General features: G+C 44.2%; 1 protein-coding gene across 3 annotated transcripts in view; it reads left to right on the top strand.

The window, feature by feature from the left end:
• EEPD1 (endonuclease/exonuclease/phosphatase family domain containing 1) overlaps positions 1–19,418 on the top strand; it is a 205,027-nt gene that overhangs the window by 43,664 nt on the left and 141,945 nt on the right. For all 3 annotated transcript variants that reach the window (XM_058724596.1, XM_058724594.1, XM_058724595.1), the window contains one exon: positions 2,435–2,567. The gene's annotated coding sequence lies outside the window, so the exon portion shown is untranslated. The remainder of the gene's footprint in view (positions 1–2,434; positions 2,568–19,418) is intronic.

The raw sequence follows: 19,418 nt of genomic DNA, 5'->3' as shown, positions 1-19,418 counted from the left end.
AGGACTTTAAGAGACAAAACAGATGAACATAAGGGAAGGGAAACAAAAGGAATATAAAAACAGGGAGGGGGACAATACAGAAGAGACTCATAAATATGGGGAACAAACTGAGGGTTGCTGGAGGGGTTGTGGGAGGGGGGATGGACTAAATGGGTAAGGGGCATTAAGGAATCTACTCCTAAAATCACTGTTGCACTATATGCTAACTAATTTGGATGTAAATTTTAAAAAATATAAAAAAAAATACTAGGCTTACCCATTTCTGAAAAAAAAAAAAGGCTCACTACCCTGTACTACCCTGTACTACCTTAGGTTTCTATAAGCCTAAAATTATTACAAAATAAGTTATTTTTTAAGATTCACCATTTACAACACAACGTCGTGGTAGAATAATGCTTTCACCCCCCACGGTTGTTCACATCCTAATTCCCTGAACCTGGGAATATGTTTGTTACCTTCCCTGGTAAGAGGGTCTTGGCAGATGCAAATAAGGGAATCATGGAGAGATGGAGAGATTATTTTGGATTATCTGTGTGGGCCCATTGTAATTATAAAGTCATTGCAAGGATGAGGCAGAGGTATAGTGATGGAAGCAGAGGGGTGTGGTGGAGGGAGAGAGAGAGAAATAGAGATTGACTTGAAGATACCACCCTGCTGGGTTTGAAGATGGGGGAAGGGACCACAAACCCATCACTAGAACCTGGAAAAGGTAAGGAAAGGCATTCTCCCCTTGAGCCTCCAGAAGGAACGCAGCCCCGCTGATACCTTGACTTTAAGCACCATCTCAGACCTGTGACTTCTAAAACTGTAAAATAGATTTGTGTTGGTTAAGCCCCTGCATTTGTGGTAATTTGTTAGAGCAGGGATAGGAGACTAATACAAACATTAATTTAAAAATTTTTTTGCAAAATTCTCCACATGGTTCTTCTATGAACCGGTTTGCTTTTCAGTCATATCCTATTCACGTTTCCACGTCACATTTAACTGTTCACATAAAAATGCAGCTGTAACGAAAAGTACTCTTTCTTTCCCCACCATTGATGCCCTCACTGCCCACCTTTCTGTGGCTGCTACTGCTGTTCTGTACTAATAAGGCTCATTAGCTTGAGGTTACCTACTTAACGTGAGCCTCATGCTCTAATACCACTTGAGTTTCATTAAGCATCTATTACTATCCTTTCTTTGAATGCAAATACAAACGGGCATTCACTTGTGCAGATGCCATAAATATTCCCCAATGCAGACTGTCAGCTGTCTGCAGGACATTCCTCTCCAGATGGGGCACAGATCCCCTCCCCCACAGCAAGCCACCCTCTGCTGTAGGCAGATGGTCCTGGAAATGAAATTACTGGCATCCCAAAGTTGACCTGGAAAATAAATTATTCATTGTTCAAAATCTACTTCTCCCTTTCACTCGTGGCCATGCAGAAGCCCCAGTGACAGTGGTTTGTCTGGAGCGGCTGGCAGCATATTGGCTCCAGAGAAATCCCAACAGGTAGGCATTCCCTGCTCGTGTCACCTGCATTCACATGTCAACCGCAGATGACCCTGTTTCCCATTTACCCATCACAGCTCCCGAGACTTCCCTGCCCAGATTGGAAACGGGCTTTCAAATTAGACAAACCTGTATATGGAAGAGCCCTGATTAAGTTACACCCCTGTAGCCAGTCACATGCTACAGAATAAACTATTGAATGATTAACTTCAGTGAGAATGCACCAAGGACAAATAAATATAGGGTGTATCCCCCATATTTCCTTCCAAGCCTGTCACACTAATAGCTGGTGAAACCATAGCCAGATTGAGCTGAATGCTTCAGTCCCTTCCAGTTGATGATGTCTTCTGTCATTCTCTATTGATCTGTACCACACACTTCCTGTCGCCCTCCAGTCTCTTCTGGATGGCTCACCCCTTCTGCTAGGGCTTCAAATATAATAATAAGGAAAGGGGTCTCCTTCTTTCTAGCTACAACTGCTCAAATTTCATGTTTCTAGGCCCTATGTTCAGGAGCCCTGTTCTCCTGGTTGCTCCGTGCTACTGCACAGGTCTGTGCAGATGTAGATGTTGAGATGTGGGCTCTGCAAGGTGGGCTGCCCAGAACCCCGAGATGGCCCCGTGCTCCGTGATGCTCACCTGCCCTGACCACCCCATCTGTCTGAGTTGTACTGTGTCTCTGGGAAGAATTTTCTTGTCTTTAGACTTATGCTTCTTCTAGGCTGAGAACAACCTGCAAAAAAGGCCCTTTGGAGAGGAAATAATCGATTTTGTATTTTGACCGCCTGTATTTTGACATCAAGCCTGCCCTGGTTGCAGCAATGTGCGATACCACTACTTAATTGTTCCGTGCCTAGACCCAAAGGGACCACACAATGAGACTTTATAAAGTTTCGATTAAATAAACCACACTGATCTGCTTCTTTTTGCCTTTGTTTAGGAAATCTACCTTATGTTGAAGATCAACCTGAAAGCTCTCTGTTATCAAGAGAAGGCTTTTAATACAGGCGGTACTGAGGGAGGGGAAAACAAGGTTTTCCAAAAGTGAAGAAATCTGAGGGATTTTCAAGCAGGTGAGGTGTACTTGGGAAAATCTTCCTTCCCATTTTGATTTATTCTAAAAAAATTTTTTTTAATGTTTATTTATTTATTTTTGAGAGAGACAGAGTGAGAGTGAGGAAGGGGCAGAGAGAGAGGGAAACACAGAATCAGAAACAGGCTCCAGGCTCTGAGCTGTCAGCACAGAGCCTGACATGGGGCTCGAACCCATGAACTGTGGGATCATGACCCGAGCTGAAGTCAGACGCTTAACCAACTGAGCCACCCAGGCGCCCCCCCCCATTTTGATTTATTCTAAAGGAATTAGTATGTCTTGGGGTAGACAGAGAGGGGGAAGGATTAGAATGTGGCTCCTCTGGCTTGTGGTTGCTGAGCCTCCAGCTAGATCAGGTGGCTTGGGGTCACCATCATGGGCTGTTGGCTGTAAGCTCTCTCAGAGCAACTGCTGCCCTTACGTGGAAAACGAATATCAGTGGCCAACCTTCCAGGGAACACAGAATTCCTGGGCCTTGTTCCATTCAGTCAATAAGCCCACTCGATATCAGACACAGTCAACGGTCCTGAGGGGGAGACTCTTGGGTTCATCAAAGGTGAATAGAAGTTTCTGGATGTACAATCCCAGCCTCTCCTTCCTCCATGAGAAGGGAGCCCTGTCTGGTCTGGCTGATTGGACCCGGCCCAGCCCTGTACCACTACATCTCACCCAGCTTCCCTGGGGTGGCTCTGAGATGGTGAGAGGGACAGCAGAGGCCTGGAGCCGGATGTGCTATGGGACTGGACTTCAGTGTTTGAAAACACAGGTGGGCGTGGGGCACACAGAGCAGACTGTAGGTTTCTGTCACGGTCCTAGCTTTTGTTCTGAGTGATGGTTTTTCAGTCCTTATTACATTAAAAAGTAAAACCAAAAGCCCAAGGAAGTTCCAATAGGAGGTCAGCCGCGGACCAAAACAAGAGAATGTCATGAACCAAGGATGGTGATTCATCCATAATCCAATTCTGTGTACCTGAGGGTCAGGAAATGGAATGCAGGAATAAATTACAGTAATGCGGTGTCTCAAGTGGCTGCAACAGGGCCTTTGTTGAGCTGGGGAAGATGGGGGGCACCGGCTGGAACACTTCCTCCCCTTTGGCTCTACCATGGCCTCCAGAAGGGAATGGACGGGTTTGAGCAAAGCGGAGCTGGCTTAGAGGCTAGTGGGAGGCTGTCAGGTCACCTGTAGGAGTCCAGAGATTCCTCTCCCGATACCCCCCGGAAAAGGGTGAGTCAGTGTCTGCCTGAGAGAAGCTGGACTCAGGCCCTTTAGAAGTTTGCCCAAGTTTGCAGGAGCCTGTCAGTGGGTGAGGGGTGCCTGTAAGACACGTTCCATACTTCTGGCTCTCTTGTCACAAGGCTTCCGATCCTGGAGCCCTCTAGGACGAGCACTGACGTGCATTTCACAGTCTCACATCAACCAAGAGCCAGGTTCATGGTGCCCAAGTTGTATACAATTTGGGGAGCCCTTGTAGAAAATGAACACAAATTTACCAACACAAAATTTAGGTACAAAAGCAGGTATTTATATAGAAGTGAGGGCTACTACCTATAGATTTACCTTCATTAGCTTCACAGTAAATTTGGCTCTGGGTATAGCTATCATCGCTTCCATTTAAAAGATCATGAAATTGAGGCTCAGGTTGGGGTAGTGACTTGGCCAAGGTCAAACAGCAGGCGATAAGTGAACTGGAATTATAACCCAGATCAGTTCAGCGTGGCCCAAAGTGGTAGTAACATCCTGACCTGTGATGGTGGAGGTGACGGGGAAGCCACTGTTATAGAAAGACTGGTTACCTAATTTGCATCATAAAATGATTTATGCCATCAGCCGATTAGGTTGTGTCTATCCAGGGCATGTTCTGTGCCAGGAGCGGTGTGGGGCCCTGGGAAGATGGAGGTAGTGGAGACGAACATAGGCCCTGTACTCCAGGAGGAGGATAGAGTGCTGATACCTGCCATCAGATGCTAGTGCAGGAGATTGCAGAGCAAAATAGATAAATCACTCTACCAGCTGCTCCCAGAAGACTCTGGGAAAGAGTCACACATCTTTAGGAAAATAACTCAATGAGCTTTTGGAAGTGGAAGGTGAGAGCCGTGGGCCTGAGTTGGGAGAAGGCCCCCAAGAGGTGGTGGGAGCCACTACTCCTGTAGGTGGAGGGGTAGAGGGAAGGGGAGAGGAAGATGGGCAGAAATGTCTGAAAGACAAAAAGCCCAACAAACCAGGCTGTCTATAGGTGGTTTCGTATTACTGTGTTTTTCTGCTGTAAATCTCCATATCCCCAAGGTATCAGTACCACTGGACCACCCAGGTGGCTTTGAGGGATGGCAAGTGTGTGTGTGTGTTTGTGTGTGTGTGTGTGTGTGTGTGTGTGTGCACGTGTGGTGTGTGTCAAGCTGAGTTCCACATCTGGGTTAGATTTAATAACTAAGGAAAGCATAATGGAGTGGAAGCAGGAAAAATGATGCCTAGGGCTTCACTGAAACCCCCCCATTGGTAGTAGGCAGGGTGGGGATTTGGGATCATTCCTCAGGTCTTGGAGGCAGATGGGTCCCATGGGACATCTGTGTTGTAAGAAGAAAGCACCACTATCGAGATCCCCTGGACCCCAGTCCCCACCGCTGTGCCATACGCGTTACCTCATTTAATCTCGCCTCCAGTCATAAGAGGGGGATGTTTGTTTCCCCCACTCTGCAAGTGAAGAACTCAAGGCTCAGATAGATTGAACAGTTTGCCAAAAGGAGTAACTACCAAGAGCAGATCCATCTGATTCCACCCTCCCTAATTCCACATCTCCGTCAGCCTGGCTGTGATATTCCTCCAACTTTGGTCCATTTCTAGACCCATGTACCCCAGGTTTTATAGGGAGGACTCACAGCACAGAGGCTGTGGATAAGTCCAAGGCAATTGGTTCCCCGCAGGGCAGTCGCCTGGTTCTGCTCCCTTCTATGCTCCCCTCTTCCTTCACTCCTGCCACGGTCCCTGTTAGGTTTCTCAGGGAAACCAGTGGAATATTACTGACCCAGTCACTGGCTCCCACCTCTTAAGTGGGAACATTACTCCTTTCCATTGACCAGACTGTCCCTGAATGTTGCCGAACATGTGGAAGCTGCTTTTAAGTGTGACCTCACCCATTAAGTAAAAATGCTAGGAGAAAATACATAGTAGCTTTTTTTCCCCTGCCTCTTCATAGAAATTGAGAGAAAAACATTTTAATGGAACTGTTTAAATAAGATGAGGTCTTTAAAACTTGCCTGTAGGTAAAGTACTGGGTCATGCCCAACGAATTTTGATGTGTTGGCCATCTGACTGCCATCAAGACACAGCTGCTTGTTTTTATTCTTGCTAAAGTGTTAAATAGCTGTTAAGTCAGATCTTAGGTGATAACAAGCATCCAATTATCACTAAAAATGGAGTCTGGTCCCAGGGACCTGCTGGTCCTTGGAGATTCAAGGACAACACTATGCGCTGGTACGGCTGGGCCCACACATCTTGGAGAAACAAATAAAAATGGTTATTTACTGAGTGCCTCTTATGTGCATCCATAGTCTTGTCCTAGCTACACAGCAAAGTGGACGCTGTAGTTATCCCCATTTTGCAGAAGAGGGAATTGATGTCCATGGTCACCAGCTGCAAGTTTCCCAGCCTCAGGAGCACCCTATCAGGGCACAGCCTGCCACAGCCTACCTCTAACATGGCCAGAAGGCCCAATCCAGCAAGAAGAATGCAGCTATTAGAGGCCATGTGAAGGCAACCCTGGCAATTATTATTGGGCATTGTGCCTGCTGTTTAAGGCAAGGTTCCTTTACTGTTTAAAAAACTGGATAAAAAAAAAAAAATATATATATATATATATATATATATATATATATATATATATATATATATTTGGGTTCTTGTTCTGAGCAAGATGGAGTACGTGTACTCCAACATGCCTCTCCCACTGAATGCAACAAAAAAATCCTAGACAGAATGTGCACAGCAGCTGTCTGAGGACAATGAAAGGAATCAGGAGCAGGTGGATTGGAGAAGGAGATCAGAATCTGAAGTATCACAAAACCTGTGTTGAGTCTCCCATTTCCTCCCCTCTGGGACCATCTGCCTTCTCAACTCATAGGCAGTCTGAAAACTAGAAATGCACACCAGATGCAAACAGAATGTGCTGTTAAAGGAACCCTTGCTTTCTGGACCAGGAGTGGGAAAAGGGTCTCCTAAGGGTCAGAGGAAGTGGGGAAAACCCCTGGTTGGCTCCTTTCATTCTCCTACCTGGACCCCCAGCTAAACTCAAAGCAGCGGTAGCAATGGTGACAACAGCCAGGAAGGTGCCTAAATTTCTGAAAGAGGGAAATCTTCCTTCTGACCACTATGGTCTCAAAGAGGTAGGACACAATTCCATCCATTTTTTTTTCTCTCCTTGTCTTCCACTGCTTGGCCCCATACTCAGACAAACTCTGGAGATTGCACAATACAGCAGGGAACTAATGCCCCAGCTCTCTTACCAGAGGGCTGCAGTGGGTGAGAGTGTCAGAATGATTTCAGAAAGGACAGCTCTTAAGAGAGAGGCCCCATCTGAACTCCTAGGCTCGTGTCTAAGCTCTGTGTGCTTTGAGAACTCAACCGTGGATTAGAGCATCACCCAGGCACCCAGATGGCCACTGGGTGACTGAAAACAGATCTGCACAGTACTGCAAAGTCTTTGGAAACTGAACTGACATTAGAACCACAGTCCACAGGAGGCAGGTCAGGACTTGAGCCTACGGCTTGGCCAGATCCAGTTGCCTGCTAAAATAAAACAAAACTAAATCCAACATTCTCTTCAGGATTTAAACGAGGCACAGATTCTCAGAACATAATATTCAAAATGCCTAGAATATAATCTGAAGCTACTCAGCATATGAGGAACAAGAAAAATTTCGACTGATAAGGGAATGGACAGTCAAGAGACGCCAACTCTAAGAGGACACACATGTTGAAATTATTAGATAAAGATGCTGAGGCAGCTATGATAACTATGCTCCAGGAAACAAGGATAAATTCTCTTGAAATGAATAGAGAGATAAAAAGAAATAAAGAAATAGAAGACAGAAGAACTAAATAGACTTTTTTTTTGAACCTAACAATGCAATAACCAAAATAAAACATGCAGTGGATGGGATCAATAGCAAAATAGAGAAGAGTCGGTGACCTTGACAGATCAATAGGACGTATCCAATGTGAACACAAAGAGAAAAAATTAGAAAAACAATGAACAGAGGCTTGAGGATATGTGGAACAATACCAAGAAGTCTAACATTCATCTTGTCAGAGTCCCAGAAGGAGAGGGAAGGGACTATGGTGAAAAAAAAAATTATTTGAAGAAATAATGGGTAAAAACTTCTCAGATTTGATGAAGGATAGAAACAGATTGAAAAATCTCAGTGAACCTCAAATAAGATAAACCCAAGGGAATTCATGCCCCAAAGCAGTCTAATCAAACTGCTAAAAAGTAAGACAAAGACAAAAAAATAAACCTTACAAGCGACCAGAGAAAAATGGCACTTTGTACAGAGGGAAACATTAATTTGTAGGATTGCGGATTTCTTGTATAAAACACTGGACACCAGAAGGAAATGGAGCCACAGTTTTAAAGGGCTAAAAGGCAAAAACTGTCAAGCCAGTATTCTCTGTCTGGTGAAAACATCCTTCAGGAATGAAGATGAAATAAAAACTTTCTCCGTGAAGGAAAGCAGAGAGAACTTAGCACCAATAGATACACTCAAAAAAAATTCTAAGGGAATGCTTTCTCCCTGAGATTTGGAACAAGCCAAGGATGTTCTGGAAAAAGAAAGCAATATGGCAATGGGGAATGAATCAGTGGTTGCTGGGGATTAGGGGTGGGGAATGTGTGACCACTAAGGGGGAGCACAGAGTTTTGGGGGTGATGGAACTTTCTGTCCTGTTGTGGTCATTACATGAAACTATATATAGAGAGAAAGCTTAAAACTTTTGCATCCAAAAAGAAAAAAAAAAAGAAAAATTAATGTTAGCCTGTGTGTGTGTGTGTGTGTGTGTGTGTGTGTGTGTGTAGGGAAGAGTGTTGTACAAGGTGTGTGTATGTTTGTTTGTGTTTTGTGCCTTAAGACAATACAAATGTATCATTTTCCAGTCCTGCATGTTACAATCCAACACAGGTCTCTCTGGGCTCAATCAGGTGGATAGCCATATTCTGGAATTTTTTGAACGTTGAATGGTGAATAATGTTTAAAATTTATTTTATTTACACTCCTTGCTGTCTATTACCAGCTAATCACAGCCCTGGGTGACAGTCCTGGAAACAGAACATTTTTATTTTCACTTTAAAAACAAACAAGCAGGGGTGCCTGGGTGGCTCAGTCCAGCTTCAGCTCAGGTCATGACCTCACAGTCCGTGAGTTTGAGTCCCGCATCAGGCTCTTTGCTGACAGCTGGGAGCCTGGAGCCTGCTTCGGAATCTGTGTCTCCCCCTCTCTCTGCCCCTCCCCCACTTGTGCGCGCTCTCTCTCTCTCTCTCTCTGTCTTTCTCTCTCAAAAATAAATTTAAAAAATAAACATTAAAAAAAACAAGCAGATGAGCTCTAGGCCTCTCTCTATCCCTTTCACAGCACAGGCCAAACGTGGAAGGAAAAGCAGGGACAGCTTCACAGATTTCCTCTAGGAAGGAACACTAGTGGTAGTTGGGACACTGAGGGTTATCCTCTGGTTCCAGTAAGGGTGAGGAGTGTCTCCATCCTGACCAGCACCTGCAGGAACCTGGAAAAAGAACTGAGGTGGGGCCAGGGGGAGAAAAAAGGAACACACACTGAACTTCCCCTCATCTCCACAAACTCATCTAGAGCTCTCCACCAAAGTTCTGAAAACACCTCACCTCCCATGAAAACTCTGCCTCGGTGAGCCATGTTCCTATGATTTAGGCTCCTCCTTTTCTCATTACAGGAGATGAACCCAAAACCTAAGAGTAAGCCATGTAATGCTTCTTGTTAATTTATTCAAAACTAGTGTTGGAGCGTCTATAGGGTCTCAAGTAGCTGGGTACACCGATGTAAACAAGAGGGGTTAGTCCCTCACCCTTATGGCACTAAAGTCTAGGAAGAAGAACACAGAAAATAAACACATATAACAAATCCGATGGTGGTAGGGCTGAACAGGAACTAAAATGGAGTCATGGGATGAGATTCTGGAACCCCATCCACTCACACACTTCCTAAGCGGCCGCCGTGGGCAAGGCCTTAACCACTCCACGCTTCACCCACCTTATCTGACATGTGGGGGGAACAATAGGACCTACCTCCTGAAGCTGTGAGAATTTTGCAAAGTAATGTCTATTTCATGGGATTACTGTAGTGCGATGGGATTACTGGTATGCGATAGTACATGTTAGGTACCCTAATTATGGGTAGTTTCGGAGGAACTATATTTAGAATTACTTCAAGCTTCAAAGAAGTCCTCTGAACAGGTATGAATTCCTCACTCACCCACCCCCACCCCACGGGCTTCATGCTGTTTTCCCATGTGTCAAGGAATTGGAGATGTCATGAATCTTACTTAGACTCATTCCCTTCCACCTGCCCTCCTGAAAAGCAGTCTCTTCATTAAAAGAATATAACTCTTGGGGCGCCTGGGTGGCTTAGTCGGTTAAGCGGCCGACTTCGGCTCAGGTCATGATCTCGCAGTTCGTGAGTTCAAGCCCCGCATTGGGCTCTGTGCTGACAGCTCAGAGCCTGGAGCCTGTTTCGGATTCTGTGTCTCCCTCTCTCTCTGACCCTCCCCCGTTCATGCTCTGTCTCTCTCTGTCTCAAAAATAAATAAACGTTAAAAAAAAAAAATTAAAAAAAAAAAAGAATATAACTCTTTAAAAGCAAATCAGCACTGTTCTCTCAGTGGGAGTGTAGAAAACTCTTGGGGTTAGAAAAACCTGTGTTTGAAGGCTGACTCTGCCAGTATTTGCTGTGTGATCATGGGCAAGCAGCTTAACCTCTCTGAGCCTCATTTTTCCAACCCAAGAAATGTGAGTGCTTACATATGATATTCAGATTTGATTTGAGGTCAGGAAGTACCTTTTATTAGAGTAGCTATTTTTGTTATTATTAGGTCATGTAATGCGGGATCTAGGCAAAGGTTTATTCTGGAAACTGAATTAAGCAAGCAACTTCACAAGCAGGATGCACAGTGCTGAAGTGGAAATCATTGATGGGAAGACAACCCCACCTCCATCCTGTTATTGTGCAGGACAGTTGGATCCCTAATTGGGGTTACTGAGGGGTCAGAGCAGAAAGGACCCTTAAAATCAGTGGCCTGACATTTCATTTTCAGGCAGGAAGGTGGACAACTGTGACTTGCCCCAGGCCACAGGGCCCCTTGACTGCTCAGTTGGGTTCCCTGAGTTTGAGAGTGTTACTGGGCTTCTGTAAACACATGTGAACCCCCCACAAATAGCCACTGTGGCTCAGGAAGGGGACAACAGCCACTGCAGCAAAGGATGGGCAGGATGGGGGCAGAGGGGCCAAGGCAGCCTGGATGTGGCTGAGAAAGAAGTCAGAGCATGCCAGAGAATGGTCCCTTCCCAGCAAGAGGTTTCTCATGTTGTTTTCACTTTGTCATCACTTGGCGGACCTTGCTGTACATTCTGGATAGGAATCTTTTCCAGATTACCTGTGTTTGTTCATATGTGTACACGTGTATATGTACATACATGCAGGCATGGATGCATGTATCCATTTATTTTATGTCAAATTATATGTGATTTTCCTCTAGCCTAAGGCTGGTTTTCATTTTCCTAAGAGTGCTTCTTGAAAGAAGTCTTTAATTTTAATGGAAGACAATTTACTGATTGTTTTATAATCAGTGCATTTCTATCCTGTCTTAAGAAACTTTATTCTGCTATGTTTTCTTCCAGAAGTTTTCTAGTTTTAGCTCTTTTTAAAAAAAAATGTTTATTTATTTTGAGAGAGAGAGAGAGTGAGGGAGTTTAGGGGATGGGCAGAGAGACAGGGAGGGAGAGAGAATCTCAGGCAGGCTCTGTGCTATGAGCACAGCACAGAGCCTGACGTGAGGCTCCATCTCACGAACTGTGAGATCATGACCTGAGCTGAAATCAAAAGTCAGACATTTAACCGACTAGGCCACCCAGGCACTCCTAGTTTCAGCTCTTGCATTAAGATCCATTACACATCTTGAATTCCTTTGTGTGTGTGTGTGTGTGTGTGTGTGTGTGTGTGTTATGAAGTAGGGGTCAAGGTTCGTTGTCTCTATGGGTATGTCTAGTTGCTCCAGTATGACCTGTTAACATGATGTTCCTCTCCCCATGTGGGTTCATCGACTGCATCTGGGGGTCCCCTTAAGCGCGCCTTGCCCTTTTCCACTCGTGCACTGGACGTCTACATCAGTGCCACACTGTCCTGGTAATTGTAGCTTTATAGTAAGTCTGGGACTCAGGCAGTGTAGAGTCCTCCAACTTTAATTTTCTTTACCAGTGTCTTGGCAAATCTAGGTTCTTTGTAATTCCACTAAATTCTAGAATCAGCACATCAATTTCTGCAAAAAGTCTGCAGGGATTTTTTCTTTAATACCAGATTTATTTTTTAGAGAGATGTTAGGTTTACATAGAAATTGAACAGAAAATATGTACCACTTCCTTCCACCCCCCTCACAGCACCCCTTCCCAATCTCCCCTATTGTTAACATGTTGCACGAGTGACGTGTTAAAATTGATGAGCCCACATTGAGACATTATGGTGAACTAAAGACCCTAGTTCATATAGGGTTCACCCTTTGTGCTCTTATAATTCCATAGCTCTTAACAAATGCCTTATGTCATGTATCCACCATTACAGTATCATGCAGAATGCTTTACACTGCTGGACCTCTTCATCCCTCGTCACCCCTAATCCCTGACAATCACAGGATCTTTTAACGGTCTCTATAGTTTTGCCTTTTCCAGAAGGCCATGTTACTAGAATCATACAATATGTAGCCTTTCAGACTGGTTTCTTTCAGTAAGCGGTATGCTTAAGGTCCCTTCAGGTTTTTGAAGGGTGATAACTCGTTTCTGTTTATTGATAAATAAAATTGCATGGTCTGGATGCATCACAGCGTGTTTATTCACCTACTGAAAGTCATCTTGGTTGCTTCGAAGTATTGGCAATTAAGAGTAAAGCCGAGGTAAATGTTAGTGAGCAGGCTTTTCTGTGGATATAAGTTTTGAACTTATTTGGGTGTCTCAACGTTATGCCACTCTTGCTTCCTGTGGTCCTTTTGTGATAGGGAAAAATTGTTTTAAGAAAAGCAAGACATTTCCTTGTAGAGGAGGGAAAAGTCTTGGTTGAGCAGAATGCCTTGATGAGCCTTTGTGGCTGTGGATTGACAGCCTGGGGGCACAGCCAATGGGATTAGAAGCAGAGAAACTGCATATTTTATAATCCAAACCAGGACACTTGGGAAGGTAAGAGGGGCATTGTTAACCTGGCACAACAGGCAGAACCTGGTTTTATTCTCCGTAAATCTAAGTGTATGTTCCCCCTTGGTAGAAATGAAGCCAAGAGCTAGTGAAACCCCCGAAATCCCCATGTTGAAATAAAGTAACAAAACCACAACAACATGACTAAATTTAAAATGACTGGCATACCACAGGATGGCAACTGAAACTCACATACACTGACGGTGGGAGTGTAAGGCAGTGTAACCACCTTGGAAATCAGTTAGGCGGTTTCCTGAAAAAGTCAACGCTCATCTACCATCTGACCCAACCACTCCACTTAGGTATTTACCAAAGAGAAATGAGAGCATGAAACCCAAAGATTTAATGTGAGTGTTCTGGGAGCTTATTTGGTATAGCCAGAAACCAGTCTAGCATACTTCAATTGTACTTCAATTGTACTTTCTAAAACAATTTAAAATAAAAAGGAATGCTCTGAAAGAGAGAGGATTTTGTTTTTTGTTGTTGTTGTTTTTTTAAGCTGGTGGGGGATGGTTGGAGTAGGTGAGCCAGGGTGAAGAGGAGGGAGATGAAGGGGAACAAAGGGACCCAGGAAGGAGTTGAGTCTGGAACCAACAGAAGAGAAGACCAGTGAACAGTCCCAGTTAAAGACAGGGCCCCAGGAGAGGGGACACCTGAAGGCTTTAAGACTAATAATGTCTCAGGGCATCTGGGTGGCTCAGTCAGTTAAGCATCCAGCTCAGGCTGTGATCTCACACTACAGAGCCTGCCTAGGATTCCTTCTCTCTCTCTCCCTCTCTCCCTGCCCCTCCCCTGCTCATTCATGTGCTGTCTCTCAAAATAAATAAATAAATAAACTTAAGAAAAGACTAATCATGTCTGACAGTCTATTTTATCCAACGTGCTATTCTCTGATGTAACCCCCACACTTATTCTCTGAATCTTTTTTTTTGGAGTAGGCTCTACCCCCAACATAGGGCTTGAACTCATGACCCTGAGGTCAAGCGTCATACGCTCTACTGACTGAGCCAACCAGGGCCCCCCACACCCAGAATCTTTAATAAGAAATGTAATGGCCTCGAATGAGTGCTATCAGGGACATAAGGTAGAGAAGCTGAGTCTCTCTGGAGAGATATGGGATAGTGAGAAGGGGCCAGTGGCAAGCTGCCAGATGAAAGATCCAGGATTCATTGCAAGCAAAACTCACAGCCTGAGTGACCCGGTGACATGTCTGACTTTCAAGAATCCCTACTGAGACTGGCAGCTTGGCTGGTGGGGAGAGAGGTCCTGCTCCACAAAGAATGGAAGTTTGAGCCAGTGTCATTTGACACTGTCAGAAGGACAGGAAGTGAGGGCCTGGCTGACACCTGTGTTACCTGAGTATGTCAAAGAGCAAGGGTCACATCATCCCCTCTGAGTGCCACGTCCCGTGGCCACTGCTCCTTACAACAGAGATCTCACCTGGGGCTTTGGCCAGAGAGACAGAGTGAGGGAGGTTGCTGGCCTGCTTCTGAGTCAGCAGTTTCAAAGGGAAATGGCGCTTCAGGGGAAGGGAGAGGTGATGGAAGGGAAGAAGGGAGAGCAGTTTTCAATTTTCAATTTCAACATCTATCTGGAGATATGATGATGAGCGTCATGGTCTTTGCCAATGGCTTTGAGAGGCCAGTAGTCCCTTCTATGGCCTGCTCCTCAGCAGAGATGGTCGAGAGTCTCTGCATGGTGTTGGACTGACTGCTAACAACACTAACTTACTAAAGAAAAAAAAAAAGAGAGAAAATAAATGGGAAAAAAAGAAAAATGAGAAAAACAAAAAGAATATTCAAATATGAGAAATAAACAAAAAGTGGAAAGAAGTAAAGGGATAAAGAAAAAATTAAAAATGAGAAAAACAAAAGAAAATAAAAATGAGAAAAAGCAAAAGGTGATAATAAAAGAGTAAAGCAAAAAAGCAACACTGGGAAAAGACTAACAGAGTAAAGAAAGAAAAAAACTTTTAAACTAAAATTTTTAAAAAATGAGAAGAATAAAAATTTCAAGAGAAAAAGAAAAATGAGAAAAAAGAAAATAAGACAAAAATGAGAAAATGGGGGGAAAATAGAGGAGGATGAAGAAAAAATGGCAAGCAACACACACTGTGATTTTGTGATATAAGAAGAAATACATATTCTGTCTTCCTCCCCAGTTCCCGGCAGAGAGATTCTAAGAGGCTGGCTATTTCCCTGAGTGGTAGGGGTGAAAGGAACACCTTTTGTTATTCATAATAAGCCCCTTCAAAACCAGACAGGAGTTTATGTTAATTAGATGACTGGTATCTAAGAGCCTCTCCCAGCTTTAGAATGGGGGCAGGTTGCCAGAGGAACCAACCATTTGATGGGTTGGAACTTCTTTCAGTCACTCTCCAGCTTGCTACACCTCCCTCCACCCCCACCGCCCCAACTTCCAAGGATAGAAAAGGGGCTGGGGATTAAGCACTAACGACTAATGATTTAATCAAGCATGCCTATAATGGAACCTCCATAAAGAACCCTAAGTCAAAGGGTTAGAGTTTCTGAGTTGGTGATTGCACCCAGGTGCCAGGAGGGTGGCACGCCCCAAAACTCCACCAGGAATAGAAGCTCCTGACCTTGGGACTCTTCGATGTTGCCATATGTGCCATATGTGCCATATGTAGCTCTTCATCTGTCTGGTCAGTTTGTATTCTTTCTAATTAACCAGTAATACCAAGTAAACTATTTCCCAGAGTTCTGTGAGCCATTATAGCAAATTATCAGCCTTGAGGAGGGGGTTGTGGGAACCACCAATTTACAGCCAAGTCAGACATAAGTGAGGGTAACCTGGAGATTTACTACTTGCAATTGGCCTCTGACAGGAGTCCGTCTTATGGGACTGAGCCCTTAATCTGTGGGGTCTGTGCTAATTCTGGGTTGAGTCAGAACTGAATTAAATTATAGGACATCCAGTTGGTGTCCACAGAAAACTGGAGAATTGTTTGCTGTAGAAAACTCACACATTTGGTGTCAAAGGTGTTGTGAACAGAGAAATGGTTTTCTTCTATAGACAAAAACTGAAGAAGGAAAAAAAGTTAACTTTGTTGAAAGTCCCTCAGGTGAGCAAAGTGAGCTTCCTGAGCTAAAGGCCCAGCTAGGCCCAGCCAGGGACTTTAATAGATGTTTGGAATTAAGCAACAATGACTCCTTATGAGTCAAAGCAAGAAATAGACCTTTCGCAGTTAGGAATACTCCACAGTGGTTTTCTCACCTTTTAGAATCCAGAGACCTCTAATCTTAAAGCAAAGTGGGAGGACCCCAAAGAACTTTTTGTTCTTGTGGATCGTAGTAATCAATATTTACCTTACTAGAAATGAAAACCTGTGGGATGTCTCAGTGGCCTTTTTATGTCTGGCTTGAAGAGCTATAATACCTTTGGCTTTTGAAGAACTTGTAGTGTTTACATCTAAACTATATATATTTTTTGTGTTTATTTATTTTAGAGAGACAAAGTGTGAGCAGGGGAGGGGCAGAGAGAGAGGGAGACACAGAATCCCAAGCAGGCTCCAGATTTTGAGCTGTCAGCATAGAGCCTGATGTGGGGCTGGAACCCACGAACTGTGAGATCATGACCTGAGCCGAAGTTGGTTGCTTAACCAACTAAGCCACCCAGGCGCCCCTAAACTATCATTTTAAGTTTATTTATTTTGAAAGAGAGAGAGTGTGCAAACACAAGTGGGGGAGGGAAGTGGGGGGAGGGAGAGAGAGACAGAGAGAGAGAGAGAGAGAGAGAGAGTATTCCAAGCAATCTATACCCTGTCAACATGGAGCTTGACGTGGGGCTCAAACCCATGAACTGTGAGATCATGACCTGAGCCGAAATAAGGAGTAGGATGCTTAATTGACTGAGCCACCCAGGCGCGCCTACATCTAAACTATTTAATTCCCTTTTCTTTAAATTCCAAACAGTACAAAACTGTTCCATTACATAAGACATAATAAGCTGTACTCTTAACATCTACAAAGCTGAGGGGAAGACAGTTTTCATCATATTTTTATTTCTTATTTATATTTCTGCCCAGTTTCTTTTGAGCAGATTCCTGTCTCTAGGGTCTATATAGTAGTTGCCTCTGTGGTTTGAGAGACTAGGGATTTCTACTTTGTTTGAGTATTTGATAGACATTTTTTAAGAGCAGTTATAGGTCCACAGCAAAATTGAGTGGAAGGTATAGAGATGTCTGTGTAACCCCTGGCCCAACACACACATAGGTTCTCTGACTAGTATCATCCCACAACAAAATGGTAGGTGTGTTACAATTGGCGAACCAACGTTGGCACATCATAATCACCCAAAGTCTATAGTTTACATTAGGGTTCGCCCTTGTATATTCTATGGGATTTTGACAAACGTATAATGACACATACTCATCATTACAGTATCGTACAGGGTAGTTTCATTGCCCTAAAAGTCCTCTGTGCTCTGACTATTCATTTCCCCATCCTCCCATCCTTGGCAACCACTGATCTTTTCACGGACCACAGTTTTGCTTTTTTCAGAATGTTTCATAGTTGGAGTCATGCAACATGTAGCCTTCACAGATTGGTGTCTTTCGCATAGTATTACATATTTAAGGGTCATGTGTGCCTTTTCATGACTTGAGAGCTCATTTCTTTTTAGTGCTAAATAATATTCCATTGTCCAAATGTACCCATGTTCATTCAACCATTCACCTCTTGAAGGACATCTTGGTTGCTTTTGAGTTTTGACAATCATGAATAAAGTTGCCATAATCACCCATGTGCAGATTTTTGGGTGGACATGAGTTGTCAACTCCTTTGAGTAAGTACCAAGGAGCATGATTGCTTGATCATATGGTAAAAGTGCTTCTACCCAGACAGTTTTGTAGGAAATTGCCACCTGTCTTCTAAAGTGGCTGTGCCATTTTGCATTCCCACTGGTATTTGATGATGTTCCACATCCTCACCAGCATTTGGTGGTTTGGATTTTAGCCATTTTAAGAGATGTGTAGTCGTATCTCATGGTCATTTTAATTACAGTATTATGTTCAGCATCTTTTTGTGTGCTTATTTGCCATGTGTATAATATATCTTCTTTGGTGGCCATGTCTTTTGCCCATTTTTTAATTGGGTCATTTGCTTTTGTGTTGTCTAATTTTAGGAGTTCTTTGTATATTTTGGGTCACAGTCTTTTATCAGATACGTCTTTTGTATATAGTTTCTCCCAGTCTGTGCCTTGTCTTAATGTCATCTGCGCCTTACACAGAGCAGATTTTAATTCTGCTGGGATCTGGATTGGGATTCAACTGTAAGTCAATTCAACTGGATTGGGATTGAACCTGTAGGTCAATTTGTGTCGTAGATCACAAGTTGTGTTGTGTCAGTAGATCACTGAGGAGAAATCTCTAGGCATCATTGAAGGACACGCTTCACTGATGGGAAGGGACAGCCTGGCCTCAGAAGGGAGTGGTGAAGGCTGGCATCTTGCTGGCCCAGGAGGGAGGGCTGATTTTCATACTGATGTGGCCCATCTCCTCTTCCACCCACCCTTGGGCCTGAGTCACAGCGTCGTGGTCAAACCTTCCCCTGCACACCCTTGGTACAGCTGTGAACACACCTCTCTGCACAGACACACACACACACACACACACACACACACACACACACACGGGAACATTACTGCAGACACCCGGCGTGGCTTCCTGGGACACAACCTTTTATGGCCTAACCACTGCCAGCCCAAGGAAAACGCAGTCAGTGTTCCTGCCCAGATAAACCAGACTAATTAGTCCTTTCTGCTCTGAAGGCAGAGACCTCATTGTATAGCTATAAACCCAGGCAGGACAGAAATAAGAGACACATTCCAGAGACTTGTGTCACTCTCCTCAGAGATGGGCAAATACAGCTGCTGGATGGTGGCATAAAATACTGTCATTCATACACATGGGGCCCTTTTGTGGGTTTGCCCACATGAATCGTCCTCCTTTTACCTTGTGTGCTCTCCAGGGGCCTGGAGTTCCTGACTTCCACCAGTCTCCTCCAAAGCAAAGCTTCTGTGCATTTCCTTCGAAATCCAAATTTCTCCCGGATAAAATTAGATCAGAGGTCTGGGGTTTCTGGGAAGCTGCCTAGGGAGTGGGTGTCTGTGGACCATTAATGGTAAGGGTAAGTTAAGGCAACACTAATAACAATGATGTTGATGTGGGAGGCAGAAGCCCTCCTGCCAGCCTCCTGCCAGAACGAGTTCTATCTTTCTCTGGCCCCGGCAGATGGTCCTTCTGTTTTTCTAGTTGATTCTGGCCTCAAAATTATGTCCATATTTAAACCAAAGTCTCAATTGTTCCACCTGGGTATATCCTGGCCTTCTGCTGCTGCTCC

This window comes from Neofelis nebulosa, chromosome 4 (assembly GCF_028018385.1).
Source record: "Neofelis nebulosa isolate mNeoNeb1 chromosome 4, mNeoNeb1.pri, whole genome shotgun sequence".
Classification (NCBI taxonomy): domain Eukaryota; kingdom Metazoa; phylum Chordata; class Mammalia; order Carnivora; family Felidae; genus Neofelis; species Neofelis nebulosa.
The sequence above is the reverse complement of the archived record's forward strand: the minus strand, read 5'-3'. Positions and strand labels throughout refer to the sequence as shown.